The sequence below is a fragment of the Myotis lucifugus genome, unplaced genomic scaffold, assembly GCF_000147115.1.
Source record: "Myotis lucifugus unplaced genomic scaffold, Myoluc2.0 scaffold_482, whole genome shotgun sequence".
Lineage (NCBI taxonomy): Eukaryota > Metazoa > Chordata > Mammalia > Chiroptera > Vespertilionidae > Myotis > Myotis lucifugus.
Window position 1 is genome coordinate 261,627 of NW_005871530.1, and position 10,349 is coordinate 271,975.

At 47.1% G+C, this 10,349-nt stretch overlaps 1 non-coding gene across 1 annotated transcript; it reads right to left on the reverse strand.

Moving 5' to 3' along the window:
* Nucleotides 1-2,534: 2,534 nt before the first annotated feature.
* Nucleotides 2,535-2,668, reverse strand: LOC111823414. Its single transcript, XR_002826423.1, has one exon. It is a non-coding gene; the product is annotated as a U4 spliceosomal RNA (small nuclear RNA).
* Between the last annotated feature and the right edge of the window lie 7,681 nt (nucleotides 2,669-10,349).

A 10,349-nucleotide genomic window follows, 5' to 3' on the forward strand; every position in this document is an offset into this window, starting at 1 on the left:
AGGACCCCTCCACCCTCCATCCACCAGGCCCCGCCCCCCGCCCCCCCCTCGGGCTGCCCCCTACGCGACCCGGCCGGGAGCAAAGGAACAAACGGACTCCACAGGATCGGGTGGGGGGGTACAGACTGAGGCCGAACCCCCGGGAAGTCGCCGCGTCTGACCAGCGGGGCTCCCCGCCCGCTCGCATCCGGGTTGTTGCCAGCTTCACCCGTCCCCCACCTGCGGCCGCGGCCGGGACCGACGGGGACTGCGCCTGCGCCAACAGCAACTCCCGAGAGGCTTCGCTCGGGCTGCGCGCTCGCATCCGGGTTGTTCCCCGCTTGACCCGTCCCCCTCCCGCGGCTCCAAAATTGCTTACGCGAGGATCCTTATCCCGGCGCGGTGCACCGAGGCCGCAGGCCACGTCGTTTGCGGCGAACTACATCCCCCAGAGGGAACCGCGCGCGCTTCCGGTCATGTCTGTGTTCGCTAAGCACCAGGGCAGCGTCCTAAGGCGTTAGGCTGCATCCGAGCTCGGTTTGCAGAACCAGCCGGTCCTGCCCAAACCTCCCACTCCGCACTGTTTCGTGGAAGGGCTGTGAAGGCCACGTTCGGCCTTCGCCTGTAGTGCGCCTGCGCGGGCGCGCTTCGAACTACAACTCCCAGAGGGCCACCCGCGGGTTGCGTGCGCTGCTCCCCCTCCTGGCGGAGTGTTCACGGCCCTAGTTCGATTCCCGGCAGCGGTACTTATTTCCCTTTTATACATATTCACTGCCCTGCCCCTCGCATCACGGTCTTTTCGGACAGGCCCCCAGCTTGGATGGTGCACAGAGACATAAAAAAGGAGTGAGGCAAAAAAAAGATACAGAAGAATCGTTTTTTGGGTTTCATCCTAGAACGAAAGAGGACGGGCCTGTGACAATGACATAACATTTAAGTGTCGTCTTTGTCACATATAGAAAGTACATTGTGACATTTATTTTCATTTCGTCCCAGGAATGTGTATTTGAAATCCCTGCTGCAGACCCAAGAGGCGGGGAAGCCCACGGCGTCGTCGCATGGCCTCCCGGGAGATGTGGTCCGCAGCGATGAGGACTACAACTCCCGAGAGGCTTCGCGTCTACACGAGGTTCATTTGCCCGAGCCACCCACTCCAGCCCACTGTCAAGGTGGACACTGGTGCCGCGGTGCCTTCTGGGAGAAGTAGTACGAGGCTGCGTGTGTCCGAGAGCGGCTCCTGGTGGAGGAGGCTGGCATAACCACGAGTCCCTATGACCCGTTATTCTCAACCCCGGGTTTCCGGGACCCTGCGGAGCCTCCAACCCTGTTGTCAGGGGTCAGCACTGTGAGCATCACAGCGGGCCCAGGCCTGGCCGGGAGCCTGGGCTTCACGTCCCCGAAGACCGAGGTTTAGTGCACGCCCGCTGGGTGCACGTCCTCACTGGCCCGCTTTCTGGAAAGTCGGACTCTCCGGGCACCAGTTGCTCCGACTGTTGGACCAGGTAAGGCTGGGGGCCTTGGGACTACAACTCCCAGAAGAACTAGCGCGGCTGCCTTAGGGCGGCACAGCGATTGGTCAGGTGACCTCGCGCGGAGACTTCTGGTCGCGATAGTTCGCTTTTCTCTGAGGCCCATTGGCTGGTCCGGAACTGACTCCAGCTGGGAGTCCTGGTGCCCTTGGTGCAGTCTGTCTCCGGACCTGAGGGGGGCAGTGTGGCAGGTGGTCCTCTCACTACTTTCCATACAGGAGCCTCTTCTGAACTCTTTTTAAAAAAATATTTTTTACTAGAGGCCCAATGCACGAAATGCGTGCATGGGTAGGGTCCCTAGGCCTGGCTATCAATCAGGGCCGATCTGTGGGGCGACTGGCGGGGCCATCAGGAGGCCCCCTCCCCCCCTTGGCTCCCACCTCCATCCCGCTGGCACCTGTCTTGGCTGGCCTGGGGCCTGCGGGCTGGGGGCAGCTCCTGCATTGAAGGTCTGCCCCCTGGTGGTCAGTGCGCATCATAGCGACTGATTGTTCCACCCGTTATTCTGCTATTCAGTCCATTTGCATATTAGGCTTTTATTATATAGGATTGATTTCAGAAAGGACTTGAGAGAGAGAGACATGAACGATGAGAGTGAATAATTGATCCCATGCCTCCTGCACGCCCCACACTGGGGATCGAGCCTGCAACCTGGGCATGTGCCCTTAGCTGGGATTGAACCTGGGACCCTGCAGTCCGCGGGCCGATGCTCTATCCACTGAGCATCACCGGCTAGGGCCCCTTCCAGGCTCTTGAGACTTAGCTCATGGGGCTCCTGGCAGCTCATTGCTGGTTAAGTGGCCGATGGGATGGACATATGGGGCATCCTCACTTTCCTTCTGGACGGCCCCTCAGCCGGTCATTTGTCCACGGAGGGAAACAGAAGAGGTAGCAAATCCGATGAGTCATACTGTCCCTTCAAGGTACCAACAAAGTCCCATAACTATTCAGCCACCGCAAATGAGGAACAAACAATTCTGGTCTTTCCATCATCTGGAATAATCTGTCTAAAAGAAGGAACATCTCTCAATGAGTTGACTTTTTAAAAAATCCTCACCCAAGGATATGTGGGTTTTTAAATTTATTTTTGTTCTTTCAATTAGCAATAATCGTGCCTCGTATAAACCTCATTGGCTACAATACTGCCATTGCACAAAGCTTGTTTTTTATTTTTATAGACCAGAGAGAGAGAGAGAGAGAGAGAGAGAGAGAGAGAGAGAGAGAGAGATGGATGGATGTGAAAGATTACCTACCAGTTGCCTCTGATTCGCACCCCAACGAGGAATGGAACCTGGACCTACGTACGTACATGCCCTGATCTGGAACTGGGCCTCCAAGCTGACACCAGCATAACTGTGATTCCATTGGGAAAACAACAACAAAAAAAAACCGGCTGTAGTTTAGACTGGCCACTTCGCTTCTCCCCTCCCTATGCTTCCGTTTCCTAATCTTTAAAATGGGAACCATTGGCTCAGATGATCTCCTGAGACACCGTCCAGCCCTGAGCAGCCTGACATTACAAAGCAGGAGACAGAGCATTCATTCATTCTCTTCCACCTGAGGAAACTGAGGCCCGGAAAGTAGAAGCAACCTCCCCAGCCACAAGAAGTCCGACGGTCATCCCTGGCCGCATCCTCGGATCACCATTCTCCTCTAGCAGCTGCTCTTGGCCAGGTCTTACTATGCGTTTGCAGTTGGGGGTCAGCTGAGGAGTTACACTTTGCAAGTTTCTGCGCCTCCTTTTTTTCTCTCATTACATTGCAAAGCCCTCCCTACAGTCAATTCCATAGCCTCCTCCCCATGGTCAGAAAGTTAAGGCATCGCCACCTGAGGGGAGTCAGGCTGCTGGAGCACACAATCGGGTATCCTGTATGCATGCCTCACAGACACGTCCGGTGAGCCCACAATGCTCAGATGCTGTGCTGGTCCCTGGAGCCATAGTGGGACCAGAGCCCCACTTCTGTGGAACTTAAAATCTCTAGTTTAGCCCTAACCGGTTTGGCTCAGCGGATAGAGCGTTGGCCCGTGGACTGAAGGGTCCCAGGTTCAATTCCGGTCAAGGGCATGTACCTTGGTTGCGGGCACATCTCTGGTAGGGGGTGTGCCGGAGGCAGCTGATCGATGTTTCTTTCTCATTGATGTTTCTAGCTCTCTATCCCTCTCGGTTCCTCTCTGTAAAAAAATCAATAAAATATATATTTTTAAAAACTCTCTAGTTATGGTTTCTGCGGAAAGGCAGACAAAAAAAAGAGCAAGGTGATGTTAAATAGCACCAAACTGTGTTAGGATGCCAATAAAACAGGATAAGTGAGGAGAAACCATATTTGGCTGGGAGGTCAGGGTGGGTCTCTCAGAGGAGGTGACCTGGGATACCTGACATAAATGAAAAGGGGAAGGGTTGGTGGCCCCTAAGACATGGGGGTCAAAGGAAGTTCTCTGGGCAGATCAGAACTGGGTATTCATGGGAGAAATGGTCACATAGAATGAGAACTAAAGAAACTCAGAAGACAGGGTAGAGTGGGCCAAGTGTTGAGCATGTAGGTGATATAGGGAGGGAGAGATGATGTCTAGGGAAGAGAGCATTGTATAGACTGGGGACTGAACTGGGGACTAACTAAGTATAAATAAATTAACAGGCAATAAATAAATAAATAAATAAATAGGACAAGAATAACTGTGGTAGTTTCACCCTGATTCTGGGTGCTTGGGAGAGCTGGATCTAAAGAGGTATTTTCTTGGCATTGTGAAACCGGTTTGTTAGAAAGATTAACACGGTGTCAATTACAGGAGGAATGGACCTAAATAGGCAGAGGCATCAGAAGTCTGAGATATCTAAGCATTAAAGAAGTGATGCTGTCCTGAACATTTCATCTTTAGGAATGTCTGCTTATTTTGTACAAGAGGCATGACGCATGAAAATTTATGCAAGAGTAGGCCTTCCTTCCCCCAGCTGCCGGCACCGGCTTCCCTCCAGCACCCTGGACCCAGCTGGCTTTCCTCCAGCCCCAGCTTTGTCAGGAAGGACGACTGGAATGACGTTCAGAAGACTTCCAGTCTAATTAGCATATTACCCTTTTATTATTATAGATTATTTCCCCCAATGGTGTCCTCTCCATCTGTTTTCTTGATCACCCTTTTTGTTGATCAACCTTTCTGTAGATTACTTCTGTGTCTTCTCTATTTATAGTTCCATCTCTTCCCTTAGTTGATATTTTAAGACCTCTACTTGTGTCATGCACATCTTGTTACTTTTATCTAATCATTCTCACCCTACGAGGTTTTTTTTTTAAGGGGAGAATGATGATTTTTATTTTTTTAAAGTATATTTTATTGATTTTTTTTTTACAGAGAGGAAGGGAGAGGGATAGAGAGTTAGAAACATCGATCAGCTGCCTCCTGCACACTCCCTACTGGGGATGTGCCCGCAACCAAGGTACATGCCCTTGACCGGAATCAAACCTGGAACCCTTGAGTCCGCAGGCTGATGCTCTATCCACTGAGCTAAACTGGTTAGGGCTTTTTTTTTTGTACCCAAATTGTTTTTCCTTACCTTCCAGAATGGAAGAACAGACCTAGAACCCAAGAGTTATCATCAACCAAGGCCATTTCTGGTGAAGAATTTCTTAGCTACATGAACCTGGTAAGATTCACAATGGGAGATTGAGTTCTAGAATAGCAGGTGATTGGGAATCTGAGGACGAATCAGAAAAGCAGAAGGGAACACGTTGGAAGTATTGTGCCAGTGAATATAAACAAAGGCAAGTAGTGACCCAGGATGGGGATCGGGGGAAGTGCTGAAGTTGTGGGGAAAATGAAGCTACAATTCAGACTTACTTTCTTCACAAAGAATTATTTTTTTAAAATATATTTTATTGATTTTTTACAGAGAGGAAGGGAGAGAGATAGAGAGTTAGAAACATCAATGAGAGAGAAACATCGACCAGCTGCCTCCTGCACATCTCCCACTGGGGATGTGCCCGCAACCCAGGTACATGCCCTTGACCGGAATCGAACCTGGGACCTTTCAGTCCGCAGGCCGACGCTCCATCAACTGAGCCAAACCAGTTTCGGCATTCTCAAAGAATTCTTATTAAAGAACATTCCATCAAATTGACTCAGGAGTTCAAAGCTTATAGCATAATTTTGTTTTAAAAAAAATCATCAGGAAATCTTGTTCGGAAAGAAACCTTGTAAAGGCAATCCATGTAAACCTTGGAAAACCTGTAAATACAGGAAAGAAATTTTATGAATGTAAATGAAGTGGAGATTTTTTTTTTTTTTTTACCCATTGGTCATATCTGTCTCAGGTAATGAGAACTCATAGTGGGGAGAAAACCTATGAATGTAATGAATGCGGGAAAGACTTTAAGAAGCTTTCATCTCTGACTCATCATCTGAGAAATCATAGTAGAGAGAAAGGCGATGAACGTAATGATCGTGGAAAGTCCTTTTCACTTCATTTTGCAACAACAAAAAAATGTGCACCAGTGAGAAACCTTGTGAATGTGACAAATGAGGAAAAGCATTTAGCCAGAATTCTTACCTTAGTGTGTATCAGAGGACTCATACTGGAGAGAAACGATGAATGTGATGAATGTAACGAGTACAGCAAAGCCTTTCGTGACCACTCGTCACATGCACAACATGAAAGGACGCAAATTGGAGAGAAACTGTACAAATGTAATGAATGTGGACAAGCCTTCACCACCGCTCTCACCTCACAGGTCACAAGGGAATCCATGCTGGTGAGAAACCATATACATGTCATCGGTGTGGGAAAGCTTCCAATCAAGGCTCTAGCTTTGTTGGGCTCCAAAGAACTTAGACCAGAGGGGGCAAAACTGCACATTTAATTTTAAGATGTAAATGCTATGCAATAATGTTTAGATGTTGTCATTTTTGACCCATTCCTAGAGAAGGGCTGAGCCTGAGTGGCATTTTTTAAAAAATATATATTTTATTCATTTTTTTACAGAGAGGAAGGGAGAGGGATAGAGAGTTAGAAACATCGCTCAGCTGCCTCCTGCACATCTCCTACTGGGGATGTGCCCGCAACCGAGGTACATGCCCTTGACCAGAATCGAACCTGGGACCCTTGAGTCCGCAGGCTGATGCTTTATCCACTGAGCCAAACCGGCTAGGGCCTGAGTGGCATTTTTTACCCAGGGAAATTGCCAATGAGAAGTATAATTACTAAGATCAAAACTCACTTCAAGTTAGTGGCACTTGCTTGGCCTTGAAGTGCACCAAGTATGAACCTGCAATCGAAGAATTAGCAGACAAACTTCAGCACCAAAACAGTCACTAATTTCTAGTTTTCGTACCATTTTATTATCATTGTTTTTATTATTTTTTTCCTAAATGTACATTGTTTTTCTGTTTTTGTTCATTTTATACATATTTTCGGTTGATTTTTCTTTGTTAAATGGCATTTAAATATATAAAATAAATATCAAAAATATATATATAAAAAAACACCTCACTTCAATACTAGTTAATATGGTTAACCCAACAGTGTGGGAAAGGCTGTTGCTGAGATGTCAAAATAGGTTGATGATATTTGATTAAATGACAGTGGACTATTCCAAAAAGCCAGCGTGCCATTGTCCTCTGATGCTAGAAAGTTAACCTGGGCCTAATTTATTTCAGGAAGTCACTATCAACTGTAATCATGAACACCAGCGAAGAAACATGGAAAACACCTGTATTGAGCAGTAAAAGGTGGAGTATCTCCCTGGCCCATAGCTTAGTTGGTGGGAGCATCGTCCCCATAGGCCAAGGTTGTGGGTTCAATCCCTGGTCAGCGCACAAAAGTCATAAATGGAACAACAAATCTCTCTCTCACCCCCTCCACCTAAAATAAAAATAAGCCAAAACCGGTTTGGCTCAGTGCATAGAGTGTCGGCCTGCGGACTGAAAGGTCCCAGGTTCGATTCCGGTCAAGGGCATGTACCTTGGTTGCGGGCACATCCCCAGTAGGGAGTGTGCAGGAGGCAGCTGGTCGATGTTTCTCTCTCATCGATGTTTCTAACTCTCTATACTTCTCCCTTCCTCTCTGTAAAAAATCAATAAAAAATATATTAAAAAAATAAATAAAATAAAATAAAATGCAGAATTGTGGCTATATTACATTCTTTGTACATTTGGACAAGGGCTTAAAAGGAAACAGAAATGAACATAACTAATTAATAAGAGTCTTGGAATATTGTGATTTTTATTACATTTCTCTCCAAATTGCTATAATTTTGCAGGAAATGAAAAGGTGAGAAGAAAGAAGTAGATCAAATATCAGTCTGAATCATTAGCAATGGATGATGCACTAAGGTAGGGAAAACAAGAAATGGAAATAAATTTTAATGGTCAGCACAAGAAGTTAGAAAAAGAAATTATTTGTCATCAAAGCAGAACGAAGGATACAATAAGAAAAACAGAAAATGCTTGGTAAAAGGTGACTCTGAGGAAAAAAACACACTAAATAATGACTTACCGATTTGTTACATTGGGAATGAAAAGGGGAACAAACAGAAAATAATATCAAAAGGATTGTACATTTGTGTGTACACTTGAAAACAGTTGAAAAGACAGTTTTATAAGAAAATATAATCCTGATTGAAGAAGACACAGAAAACCTAAATAAACTAAACATTTTGGAATAAAATGAAAAAATTTTCAGAGAATTACTCCATAATAGAATTCTGGTGTGGCTCAATGGTTAGAGCGCCGGCCCACACATTGAAGGGTCTTGGTTATATTCCCCGTCAAGGGTACATACCTGGTTTGCCGCAGGCAACCAATCAGTATGTCTCTCTCACATTGATGTTTCTCTCTCTCCCTCTCCCCTACTCTCCCCTCCCACTCTCTGAAAATCAATGGAAAAATTTTTTTTAAAAATCTAAACCCAAGCTATTTTACCAGTAAATTATTTCCACCTTCAAGAAATAGGAACTCTTTGGTGTACAGCCGTTCCAGAACACGTAGAAAGCTGAACATTTACCTCTGTCATCATGGATGTTTCTATCTCTCTAGCCCTCCCCCAATCCTCTCTCCCCAGTGTTGAGTGTCTGAGCCATTATGGCGTAACAGCGTGAGGGTGTGACAACCATTTGCATATTAGCTCTTTATTGCATAGGATATTTAAAAAAATAAAAATAAATAAAATGGAACTACCATTTCCTGAACAGTTATATATATATATATATATTAAAAAAAGGACTGGGGGTTAATCCAGGGAAAAGGCGACATATGTAAAACTTTAGACAATAAAAATAAATAAATAAAAGGACTGTGTTGGGTGCAGGTAAAAATCATGGGGAAATGGGCCCTGTTATTAAGCACTTGCTGTCTTGGTGCACCGTCTTTGCAGGGTGGTCAGGTTGGAAGTGTCCGCAGGTATGCTCGTCAGCTGATTCAGCGATCTCACCGTTGCAGGTGCCTCATGGAGTTCACTGCCCAAGTCTGAAAGCTCGCAGGCCTAGGATCTTTGTAACGCCATGTTCAGTAACAGCGAAATCCTAAGTAAGCACGCTCAGCAATCGGAGAATGTTTCTTTTTCTAATTTATTGATTTTAGAGAGAGGGGGGAGGGAGAGAGAGAGAGAAAGAGAGAGAGAGAGAGAACACCATCGATTTGTTGTTCCTCTTACTTGTGTATCCATTGGTTGCTGCTTGCCTGCGCCCTAACCGGGGATTGAACCTGCAACATTGATCTATTGGGACTACGGGCGTTCTAACCAGCTGACCTACCTGACCAGGTCGGGAGGATGTCTTAGCAATTATGGTCCAGAAACTAAATTTCATCTTGTTGGGAGACAACGTTAGGTTCCTAGCAACATGGGTGGTCCCAGCTCTGTAACCGTAAGATTACATGGTTACATATATGGACATGTGCTAACCTTGGTTATCCGTGGGCGTGATTTTAACTTCTTTACCGTGAATTGTATCATTTGAATTAAAGAGAAATTTACACAGCAGTGAAAAGAAATGAAATGTGTCGACCTATGAACCAGGAGGTCATGGTTTGATTCCCAGTCAGGGCACATGCCCGGGTTGCGGACTCGATCCCCAGTGTGGGGCATGCAGGAGACAGTCGATCCATGATTCTCTCCCATCATTGATGTTTCTATTTCTCTCTCTCTCCTTCTCCTTTCCTCTCTGAAATCAATAAAAATATCTATACGAATAAAAGGGTAATATGTTAATTAGGGCAGACAACCTTCTGATGTCCTTCCGGACAAAGCTGCAAGGGCTGAGGCTCAGGCAGCAAAGGACTCAGACTCAGACTGGCAGTGGCAGCAGCAGCAGCGGGGTAATGGGGGCAGCGCCTTCCCCTGATCTGCCAGGTTGCCTCCTGCAGAGGGAGGCCAGACTGTGGCTTAGGCCTGGAGCAGAGGCAGAGGCAGTTAGGGGCAATCAGGCCGGCTGGGGGGACAAGTTAGGGCCGATCATGCCGGCAGGTGGGCAAGGTAGGGGCGATCAGGCCAGCAGGCAGAGGGGTTAGGGGTGATCAGGCAGGCAGGCGAGCAGTTAGGAGCCAGCGTCCTGGATTGCGAGAGGGATCCCAGATTGGAGAGGGTGCAGGCTGGGTTGAGGGACCACCCCCCTCCTGTGCACAAATTTTGTGCACCGGGCCTCTAGTATTTTTTTTTTAAATGTAAATGTCTTTATTGATTTCAGAGAGGAAGGGAGAAGGAGAGAGAGATAGAAACATCAATGATGAGAGAGAATCATTGATCGGATGCCCCCTGCACCCCCCCCCCACTGGGGACCAAGCCCACAACCCAGACATGTGCCCCTGGCTGGAATCAAACCCAGGAACCCCCAGTCCACAGGCCAATGCTCTATC